This window comes from Danio rerio, chromosome 5 (assembly GCF_049306965.1).
Source record: "Danio rerio strain Tuebingen ecotype United States chromosome 5, GRCz12tu, whole genome shotgun sequence".
NCBI classification, from domain to species: Eukaryota; Metazoa; Chordata; class Actinopteri; order Cypriniformes; family Danionidae; genus Danio; species Danio rerio.
Window position 1 is genome coordinate 61,846,585 of NC_133180.1, and position 10,113 is coordinate 61,856,697.

The following is a 10,113-nucleotide window of genomic DNA, read 5'->3' on the forward strand; positions in this document are numbered from 1 at the left end:
TTACAGAGCTATTCACTGTTTGTAAAATCGGCCGACAGGGTACAGCAGAGTAACAATCTCAGCTTTAAAGCTCCACAAACAGTCGTGTACCTTTAAGAGGCTCGTCAACAGATTCTTGATTAAGTGGGACTCCGTTTGTTAAAGAGCGCTTGGCGCCAGTCTGCTGGAGTCCCACAATAAGAACCTACCCCTGTCAATTCATATTTACCCCCAAATTCTCAAACAGCGTTCACCGATCCACTCAATGTTCTCCATTGCTTAGTCTACATGTTGAAAAAAATCCAACGAAAGTTTTTTTTTCTTCTTCTGCCAATCTATTTCCGCTTTCAACAATTAATCACCCTAGTGAAAGCCAACATATGGAAGATTTGTCTGGTGTTTTGAATAGATGTCTGATCAGTTAGGCTACTTTGATAAAAAAGGACGCAAAACAGTTAGGATTGGTATTAATTCCACACGTTTTTCTCAGATTTGGAATCTTGCACAATGTCAACAGGAAATACACGTTGTTTCTTTCAGTGAACTCATTTCATTCTCTGAAATGCTTACGGTGGACTTCAGAAATGACTTACTGAAGAACCCAAAACAACAGAACTTTCCTGAGAGAGAGAGGGGGACATAGGTTGCTTCCGACTTAATGCCGTCAAATCTCAAGCCGCTCTGCGAGTTGAAGTTATAAGAGAGGATCTTGAGTTACGGGTCCAGGATTTTCATTCACGGATATGCGAAGACAACAGGAAGAGGACATCAGAATATTTTTATGGATCATCCTGTTTCGATATTTCAACTTTGGTAAGATCTATGATATAGCATATAATGTGGACAAGCTTCATATTTCCGGTATAAATGAACGCAGGTGTATTTAGAAATTTTAATGTATTTACTTTAACATAGTATGCATCTATTCAAGGCATTGTTTCTAGCCATTAATTCCACATTGCGAAATAATTTATGTACTGCTTTGTTCTGCAATATCCTTGTAGGCTAAGTTAAACATAATTCGAATTATTTAAAATATTGTTTCTTAGCTGCTGTTTTTTTTTTTTTTTTGTACAAGGATCCATTGTAACTTGTTTTAACATTAGAATTTTGAAAGTGTGTCTATTGACATTTGCACTGAATTGAAATAAACACACATGAATTAATTTCATTTTCGTCTGCCTGTTGGTATGTATGTAAAGAGTTTGAGGATAGAAACAAATAAATTACACAACAGACAAATGTGAGAAATAACATCAACTTCACATTTTTATTCTAAAATATGTAAAAAAAAAAAAGGTTGCACGGATTAACCCCACATGAAGCAAGTTAATGATTTTACCATGTATATACTCAAGTTAATTATGTAAACAAAGATCCATGTAGTAGTCCAACTGATTTATTTGTTTAAGTAAATTTATGCTGAGACCCCTTATGAACAATGTCAATGTCAATGCAGGTGTTTTTAGGGAGCGCTTTCATTTAAACACTTGCTAATAATCTTTTTATCCTGATCACAACGCATACTATTTTAGATAACCCATCGAAAAGTCTTTTGAATCACCGTTATGTTAGATAACTGAGGTCAAACAAAGTTTTCAAATAAAAATACAAACTATAATGTTATTTATTTTAATGAATTTTTCTGAATAATGGTATTGCATTTGTTGATTTATTTTTTAATGGAAGAAATTTGTTTCATATTGTTTTGCAAACCTAAGCAATCACCTCTGCACAGCATCACACTCAAAATCCTCCAGCGCTGTATTTATCCTATGGATCAAGGTCTTGGCGCCAGACCGTTTAAGACCTGTCAAAGTTCTTCATATTTCTCTGGTCCACAGCAGAACCCCTCCTTCACACCGTCTTCTCAATTGCCCTGTAGTTCGTCTGATGCATGAGCATGCATATTCTGACACTTCTCGAAATTTACAATTTTTTCATATAGGCTAAATGTTTTCAAATTTGTGTAGAGGCTGAATATATTTATATGGTGTTGTTTCATCGTGATACAGTCATCTGTAAATGAAAGCATTTAGTTTATCATTAACAAAACTGAATGACAAGATACATTTTGCGTCATTTTCACAGCTGCAACAGCTTGTTTCTCTTTAAAAAAATATTTAACTGAGCCGTCATCAGTTTTAAGCTGCAGGTTATAGGTTGGATTTTCCTTTTGTTGTTTTTTAAAACAAAATTAGGCATATATTAGTATTAGGTTTTAATTATCTATAGTGTTATTATTATTTCTATTACCATCACTACTGGTATTTATTTAATTATATTTATTTATCTATTTTTATCATTGATAATGTCATATGTTGTTCTGCAAGAAGTTTTTTTTTTATGTTTTATTTATTTATTTATTTTATTTATTTTTTTACTTTTGATGTATAATTCACGTTTGGCTTTTAAAGTTTTCAGTTTAAATGTGATTGAGCAGGTGAGCCAATACAGTAAAGCACATGGACATGTACTGTGGACAACAATCAAAAATCACATTATAGCTTAAATAATGCTGTTTTATGCTATTTCTAAGTTTGTTTGGCTCAGAGCAAAGATAACTAAAATTGTATTATTATTATCATTAAGACTGCTATCTACGGAGATAATGCAAAATAACATCAAGCCTTTTAGCTTTAACATAGCATTTTTGAATAGTCACGTGACTGGAAAATAAAATATAATAATTTGGTCTATATGATTGGTGGCACTCCTTGTCCGTTGTAAACACAACAGCTTTTATCCAGCGTCCAAAGTACACAAAAGAACAGAGAACAAGATTTAAACGTTCAGATATAAGAAAAACACAATTTCAAATCATGTTAGCAATTCTGTTTTTCAATATGTTAGAATGTTTAATAAAACTGTTTTTTATTAGTATTTCAAAAAATAGTTATTATTAATATAGTATTTTATATAGTAATTTGAAAAGTTTCTAATGAATTCGAAATTCAGTTCCCCGTAACATCATAAGGTCTGTGCTACATAGGCTAGTTCTAGATAAATAAATAACTTTTAATAAGACCATCTCTCATCCAGCAATGCACAAAATTTTATTAGCCTATCAGTCCAACAGTACAGTATATGTTTTTTTAATTTTCCAATCAGGTCGAGGATTAGGTTTACTTGCGGAATTCTAGTCAAAGTGCAAACATACAACCACGAATCATTCTTTAAGATAGAACTATTTAATCAATACGATTACATTTTGCATACGGCAAATTTCCATCAATAACATAAAAGAGATCAAATATTACACGCACACACACACACTAAGCAACACGTAGCCTGTCGTCTGCTGGCAGAGTAATGTCCAATAAACCAATATCAGTGAAAAGTACATGTTTAAGACCTTTTATAGATTTTCCATGCATCTGTTTTATAAATAGATTTGTATTTAAAATTAAAACACAACACAATAGAATAACATAACATGCTACTGATTCTTGTTTATATTCAACAAAAGAACATTATCGCGATTTTACCTGTAGAAGGTGAGGCAAATTCAGTCTACTAATAAAACATGGGTATTCATTGAAATTCTGGTAGATTAAAGCCTTTAAATATGTTTCTACTTGCACTTGATTTATAGATAAATACTGACGAAGGTTTTATTTCAGAAACTCCATCATCTCCTGTCGTATATATTTAATAAGCTATTGAGTGCGAACCGTATTTGTTATTTGTAATTTGAAGATATATGATCACAAAACTAAACTTGGAAAAGCGCGGTGAATTACATTTGATTAAATAAATCAATGTATAAAAATAAAATGAATTTGAAGATGCAAAAAAAAAAAAAAAAAAAAAAAACCGATATGACAATGCACAGCTTACGTTCCAATAAATGTGATTTGAGTATTATACAACAATCTAATGGTTGACTCATAACTGTTGCTCTGCGGATTAAGAGCTAACGTGTATTAACCAAAACTGATAAATACCCCGAATACTCTGCCGGGCACTTTCTGTTTATTCGTGGCTTAAAACGTATGTTCTCTGTTACAAATTTGCCTAGTACTGATTATTTACAATGCAAAAGAGGTCTGCTTTTAAAACCCTGTAATTGTCATGTTATGGCTTTCACAATTAGGCTACACCATGGTGCCTTCTGAATATATTTGATAACTCTATTAAAATGGGCTTATATTTTAAGATTATCATGGTATGCATTGAACAGATTTCACAAACAACAGTTTTCCTTGGGCTTTCAGTAATATCACTGAAAAAAATTAACCAATCAAAACAAACAACAATATTTGAAGGCTTTTGTTAATTTTACACTAAACAGAGCGAATTGCAATATAAATTCAGAAGGAAGCAGTTTTGTAAAGACATTCTGCTTATTCTGTTAATCCATGTATCAAGTAGCCTATTGATTTATTATTTGTGCATACAATACATGCAAGTCTGTTGTTCATAGCTTAAAATTGCCTTTGATGAAAAATATTACTAGGCATGGTAAAAAAAAAATCCTTTTCCTTTTGTTTGGTTTTCAAATGGCGAAAAATGTTTGGGATGCCTTAAAAAGGTCATTCTTTCAGCCAGCCTCTGGATGAGATTCACCAGTGATCAAAGGCTGGCAGGAGTGTGGGGGAGAGTCAGCTCTCTCCTGAGTTGGATTGTAAGGTGAATGTATTAACTTCACAGGTCATTCTCACCCTACATCAACAATACACCTCTCTGAGGAATGCTCTATAGATGTTTCTAATGGTCATTACAAATGCCTGTAACTTAGCTGCAGGAGTGTTCATTTAAGGAAATCCGTTGGAAATGTTGTCAGAATGGTTTATATTGGCAACAAAGGCTAATCTGTGGGAACTATTTTGTTAAACTTTTTTTGGTGCAGTTTCTTGAACACACGTACACGCGCTTATTTCTCTTTACTGACACTGCGGCCGTATGACAGGACACTTCTTATGTAGGAAGTGATCTCAGAGGTCCCACACAAGAGGAATGGCTCCCTGGATACTGAGGGCAATAACTTGTAATTAAAGCCATACGATGAGTTGAGACAAGAGGTGGGAGGACAGGTTATGGGACATTACTTTACTTTTCTCTTCTCTTCTCTTCTCTTCTCTTCTCTTCTCTTCTCTTCTCTTCTCTTCTCTTCTCTTCTCTTCTCCTCTCTTCTGATGGAGATTAGATTCAAATTAAATAAAAAAGTAGCATTAAGTTGACACCAGATGACAAACAATAGGAATAAATAGCCAGAAAGTAAGTGTGGAAAACAAAAATAGAAATAAATACTTTGGTTTATTGGAAAATTGTGAGATCACTCTAGTCTTTCACTTTCAAAAATTCCATATGTTAAGTACATTTAATTTCAAACACTCCACAACCATATCCTCTAGTGGCACTCCAAAAAATCCTAAAGGTATATTTATAAAACAATTGACAAACCCAACTTCTGGGTTAAATTTTAAATATGTACATAACCCATTTTTAACCCAACATTTGAATTTGTCCATATATTAGCCTAATGTAGGTTGCAATAAGATTATTTTAGAGTATTGGCATCCATCAGATGTTCACTTAAGAATCACACTGTAAATAATTTGGATACTCTTTGCATACTGTTTGTTGAATGCTCTGAATATGACGACACGAATGACAAATAATGCCTGACACTATTGATTTTTGTACATCACATGACCACATTGTTTAGTTTTAAAACAGGGGTGTCCAAACTCGCTCCTAGGAGGGCCGGTGTCCTAAAGTTTAGCTCCAACTTCAACACACCTTTCTGAAAGTTTTTAGTATACCTAGAAAGAGCTTGATTAGCTAGTTCAGACTTGTTTAATTGGGCTTGGAACTAAAATATGCTGGATGCTGGCCTTCCAACTGAGTCTGGTCACTGGTTAAAATCAGTTGCATAGATGAATTTAATTATACCTTTATGCCCTTTTTCGACCCTGAAACTGTTGACCATCATTCACTTTTAAAAATTGAACATTTTCAATGAAAGGTTCTTTAAAGAAACATTTTTTTGCATAGTGTGATGTACACTTATTAAATCTAAAGAACCTTTATTCGCACTGTAAAGAACCTTTTTTGAAACAAAAATTTTTATGTATGTTGAAGATTTTTCATTGATGCCAATAAAGAGCATATAATAGACAAAAAGTGTGGGTGCATTGTTTGAAATATATTTTTATATTTTACATGAGGTTCAAATAAAGTCAGAACTTTCCTTCAATTTTTTCCTGTGCCAAAATGAGTAAGTCTGTTTGTTTTCTTCATACAGCTCATAACTCTGCATATAACTCTGTCTCCTTCCCGAGTCCTGACTGTCCTCAATAAATTGTACACTGGCTGCTTAAACGCACACTGGGAAAAAAGAAGGAAAGGAGACAGAAAATCAGTGAAAGATGACACACACAAAGGACGGAAAAGGTGTTCTGCATTTTCTCAGTCACCATTTGGAGAGAAATAACGACCGGCAACTCTACATCCAACCATTTTCCAAGCCCTGAATGATCAGCTCCATCTCTAGTAACATCAGAGAAGAACGCAGGCAGGAAGAGGGCCATCAATCTCCCTCGCTTTCACCTCTCCGGTCACAGTCCACACCTGGGACACATTTGACATTATGTTAGGTCACCCTGGGCTCTGACGGAGTCACTGCAAGGTCGAAACTGTAAAATTGAAATCCTATTTAAAAGCTAAGACATCACTGAGATTAACTTTATTTCGCTCGTAGAGGTAGCTCGGATTGCACAAAAGGCCGTGCAGATGTGATGAGAAGTTAGCTTGTAGCGAAGCGATAGCAGGTTAGATGTTACAACAATTGAAGAGGACTCTGTGATTGCCAAGAGATGGGAGGAAGAAAGATTATATACGGTTCATGACACTGAGTATTTCTGTCAGGGGCATAACAATGTTTCGGCAAAATAACACAGCCAGGACGGAACCGCAATTTAGCTGTTTATTTATGTTTAAAGGGATCATCATTTACTCATGTGGTTTTAAACCTGTGAGATTGACTTCCTTTTCCTTAAAAAATAAGTTATTTAGAAGAACTTTTCAACTGTTTTTTTTTTTTTTTTTTTTGCCAAATAAGTAGTCACTGTGATCCAGTGTTGTATTGGACCCTATAGACTTTCAGTGTATGGAGAAAAAACTAAAAACTTCAATCCCACTTTATATAATTAAGTGGAATAACTGCTAGACACTTGCATCAAAAGATAGGTGATAATGTACTTATTGCGTTCATACTGTGTTGCACAACACCTGTAGTGCTATTGAGGCGGGAAGGTTTGGTTTAGTTTTTGTGGTATGGGTATAGGTTTAAGGTTGGGTTATGTTGTAAGAGATAGTCAACAGCCTACTTTGAAATTTAATTACATTTGTAGTTGCAATCAGATATATATTTTAAATATAAGTACAATTTAAAAACCTGTATGTACATAACAAGTACATTGTACCAAATTAGTAGGCCTAGTTTAAAAGTAGGCTACACAGTAATTAAGGCCATTTAATATAAAGTAAGAACAAAGCTTCAAATAATTTTCCTGTAATAAATCCATGTTGCTCAAAAGCAAAATGCTTAAAACAAGAAAAACAAACAATGAGGTATGACGTTTTAGGCTAATTAATTAAATAGTTATCAAGAGACAAGATTTCATATCTTCAAGTGATTTAATTTAATGTCATCTTGATTTCACAAGAATAAAATGAAATAAAACATTCCCTGCAGGCACAGGAAGTAAACATGACGTCATATTGATGATGTACCCCAACATACTCCAACATCGTGGGGACGTTGGATTTTGTTTGAAAAACTAAATCAGGTTGACGTCAGTGTCTGATGTCCAACCTAAAATTCTAAAATCAACCAAATATCAATGTCTAATCATGTTACACATTGACATTGTGTGGACGTTAACACTCTGACATCTATTAGATGTAAAATTTTGGTCACTTTTCAACACAACTTAAAATCAACCATATACAAATGTAATTCGACATTGTTATTGGACGTCCAAAAAAACGTTGTCCTTAGACTCTGGCTAGACATTAAATTTTGGTCCACTGACGTCATGACCTAAATCTAACCAAATATTAACATCTTATGATGTTGTGTGCCTGCTGGGTTAAAACTGAATTTTAATTATAAAGTCAGAATTGCTTTTATTCTGCTTTTATTCTAGTTGAAATCAAACAAGAGACTTTCTCCAGAATAAAAAATATTATAGGAAATACTGTGCAAAATTCCTTAGACTGTTAAACATGGAAAATATTTGATAAAGAAAAGATTATTCACATGAAGGCAAACAATTTTCACTTCAATTGTATGTGCATGTATTTTTTTCTTCATTAACACTTAACAAACATGCTGAATGACCACACTCGCTTCCACAAATTTGAGTTGTGTATGGTTTTATCGGTTGTAATCTGCAATGATATCATTTTCTCGGCCAAAGATCAGGCCCAGTCCCACTCTGAGCTCTAGGAATGTGAGTGTGGCTCATTACTCTAAAGGACTTAATCTGGTGAACAACACTAAAGACCTAAAAGCCTTTCTTGTGTGGCCTAATGCACCCACATTGTGAGACTTTTCAGACACTGGACTGCAGCTATTTGACTTTTTCTTCCCCCAAATTCGGTCTGCTGCTTTAGAGCTTAAAAAGTGAATGTGACTTTTTAATTTCAAACAATTCACAGTTTGATCATTTGTTCATCTATGCCTAAAAAAAGCAATTGTTCAGAATCTAAACAATATCAGCAGATCAATGTTCTTTGACTAATGTCTTCGTGCTGTCGATTGATTAAACATACGGGGGTAAAAAATACAGAAGGAAATTCAGCTTCACTAAAAAAAAAAAATCAAACATGATTCCTTGGATTTACACATTTTTACTTTAAAGTTAAATGTTTCTAAACAATTTATTTGGACTGAATCTAACCAAACAAATTAAGTTTAACATACTAAATCTAATTTGTTTGTTTTAATTCAACACATATAAGTTATTTGCAACAGTATTGCAGACATCATTATTTTCAGTGTTTTTACAAAATCAATAATAATGTGTTCTATTAACAGAATTGAGAACAATAGGGTTAGTTTACCAAAAACTGAAAATTCTGTCGTCATTTACTCACTTTTCACTTGTTAAAGTCTATTTGAGATTCTTTCTTCTGTTGAATACAAAAAGATATTTAGAAAAAAGTGAGGAAACCTGTAACAATTCCTTTTCATTTTATTACTTTTCGTACAATAAATAAAAGGTGATGTTTACAGGTTTTCAACTTTCTTCAAAATATCTTTTGTGTTTAACTGAATGAGGAAATTAAAAGTTTGAAACCACTTAAAAGTCAGTAAATAGTGTGTGAATTGAAATTTTTATGTAAACAAACCTTTTAATGCGAATGGTTTGTTGGAAAACGATTACAACCATGTTGTGTGGCATTTTAGTTAGTTTGTTTTAGTGGCTCAAAAATGCAAACTTTGGAAAAAAAGATCTCAATTTGTATTCTTTTATTAGGTTTTTTATTATATTGGAATTGTTCCGTTTCTTCTTCTTCTTCTGTAGAATGAACCGCATTTGTGAAGGTGTAAACATGCTAGAAAACTCACAAAACATTGCGCATGTGCCTGAAGTGGTGAAAATATACATTTGTTATGGGTTTCGGAAATGAGTGTGGCAAAATGGCTGGACAGCGCCACCTATGCAGTTTTGACAGAGTGGGCCCCCGTGTTTCATGGACATGTACGAAAATTGGCTCACAGGTCAAACATGCCAATACCTACAAAAAAATCATGGAGTAAAATCTTAAACCCAACAGGAAGTTGGATATTTTTCATCGTTTTTTCATTTTCGATGAAGAGTGTGTCCATGGCGGCCTTTGATGTTTTACCACGAAACAGAAAGTTGTTATTAACTCAGGCATGCATTGTCTGATCTGCCTCAAAATCCACCCGTTTGAAAACAGTCCTGACCTGAACACGTTTACATGCCAATTTCCCATTACAGTAATAGCACCACCTGCTGGCAACAGGAAATGTCATGTTTTACCCTGTAACAAACTCTTACAAATTTTATTAGATTGAATCCAAGTTATTTCAATATAATCCAAAGGCATTTGTGATGTTAGATTGTGAAGATCTAGAGTTTTTGTCGAAGAGTG

General features: G+C 33.6%; 1 long non-coding RNA gene across 6 annotated transcripts in view; it reads left to right on the top strand.

Annotated features, from left to right (window-relative positions):
* LOC141385627 (uncharacterized) overlaps positions 1-1,149 on the top strand; it is a 42,451-nt gene extending 41,302 nt beyond the window's left edge. For all 6 annotated transcript variants that reach the window (XR_012406390.1, XR_012406391.1, XR_012406392.1 and 3 more), the window contains one exon: positions 520-1,149. This is a non-coding gene — a long non-coding RNA (uncharacterized lncRNA). The remainder of the gene's footprint in view (positions 1-519) is intronic.
* The last annotated feature ends 8,964 nt before the right edge of the window (positions 1,150-10,113 follow it).